We start from the raw sequence: 1,903 nt of genomic DNA on the forward strand, positions 1-1,903 counted from the left end.
CAATTTTGTAATGTGGCACCGCTCACCTACCACATCTGACCTACCGTTCATCTACCGTTCACCTACCGCTCACCTACCTCCCACCTACCACTCTCTTGCTTCTATAAATAGAGAGGGTGTGAGGCTTAGGAGAGGAAGGGAAGAAATCTTAAGGGTGTGAGGCTTATGAGAGAAGGGGAGAAGAGATCTTAAGCTACCACAAAGGAGAAGAGAATAGCTAGAGAGCTAGAGAGGAGGAGAGCACTTGAGGCCTTGTATCAATGTGTCACTTGAGAGGGAGGCCATAGAAGGAAGATGAGGGCTCATCTCTATGTATAAGCTATGTATTCTCCATTTCTTTTGCCTTAGTGAACTATTTGATTGATTCCCTTCCGTGGACGTAGATCCAGTTGGATCGAACCACGTAAACGATCTGTGTTTGCTTGTATTCTTTGCGTCTCATTTCTATGCCAGGAAGTGCATATCTCACAACACTGAGATTTTTTTTGAATAATAATGTTTGAAAGATATGGTTAATAGTGATTTCTAGAACAAAATATGATGTGAATTTTATTTAAAAATATGATTGATGTTTATGCCATTCAATATCTTGCTTCATTTATAAGTGTTACCTGCCATTGGGATTTATAACAAAAGAGTCTTAGCTATCGTTTGGAAGCCTGTGAGCTCTCCCCTTTGTTAGTCCATATTCCTTTGAAAACAAAATCATGAAGGTTGTCTTCTACCTCATTCAACTCGAACTCCTCGTTTATCTTTCTCTCTCTCTCTCTCTCTCTCTCTCTCTCTCTCTCTCTCTCTCTCTCTCAATTTGGTAATATGATGATAATACAGTTATTGCTCTGATTTATAGAAAAGAGAGTGGTGATTAATGGAGGTTGCGGCTTGGCTAATACTGTATATATAATTGAAGCTGTTAGGTATGACTCATATACCAGATAAGGAATAGATGTTGGAGCTGAACAGAGCTCGCGAGCGGAAGCATCTGTCCAATCGGAGGAGTTTTGTTAACTGGGTTTGGGGTGCCAGGGCAACGCCCCGATACGGTACAGAGGTAATTTTGTAATTACATATTATACTCTAGGGTTATATATATATATGTTGTATTGTAACCCTAATAGGACGTACTCTTTTTCAAGAAATAAATACTTTTCATGAAATAAAAAAAACCGCCACTCTTGCTCCCGTGGACGTAAGCAAATTGCCAAACCTCGTTAAATTCCTGTGTTTGTTCTTGATTCTTGCGTTTTCTTTGCCCTAATTTCTCAACAGAAGCGCTCATTAGCATTACAACTTTATTTTTCGACTCCTATTCTTTATATACACCATGAAGCCACTTTATATTTACATAATACAGACCGTATAGGTATAGTTGCCCTAAAGCAACACAACACTAATCATCAGTTAAGTTATATATAAATATATATATGAGTGAATAATCAAATCTTATGGATGCAATTAGAGTAGTCATTAACTTTTAATTGCTTTATTAATCGCTTAATTTATAGAATTATTAGAACCAAGCTGAAAATCTTCCCCTTAATCACATTAGTTAGTTTTGTATGGATTGACAGCAATAGAAAAAGCTATGTTCCTTGCTTGCATGACTCATGAGTACATGGAACTAATGTGCATCCTGCTAGTGTTGTGCCTATCAAAAATTCATGAAGTTCATGTGATTATAGCCTAAAGGTTTGTATTGCAATGCAATTTTGTTTGATATAAGATGAAACTATCCTTGTTTTTTTTCATGTTAATAAATTATTATCCATGATAATTATGAAAATGTAGAGCTGATTTTTATATTAGTGTGTCTTCTTGGTTGAGTTGGCCATAGTCCTCCAAATTTGAACTTACATCAAAACATAAATAATAGTGAAGGAGAACCTAACACAAGCATTTATAA

At 36.5% G+C, this 1,903-nt stretch overlaps 1 pseudogene; it reads right to left on the reverse strand.

The window, feature by feature from the left end:
* LOC110027449 overlaps positions 1-1,285 on the reverse strand; it is a 6,582-nt pseudogene extending 5,297 nt beyond the window's left edge.
* Between the last annotated feature and the right edge of the window lie 618 nt (positions 1,286-1,903).

The sequence above is a fragment of the Phalaenopsis equestris genome, unplaced genomic scaffold (assembly GCF_001263595.1).
Source record: "Phalaenopsis equestris unplaced genomic scaffold, ASM126359v1 Scaffold000428, whole genome shotgun sequence".
Lineage (NCBI taxonomy): Eukaryota > Viridiplantae > Streptophyta > Magnoliopsida > Asparagales > Orchidaceae > Phalaenopsis > Phalaenopsis equestris.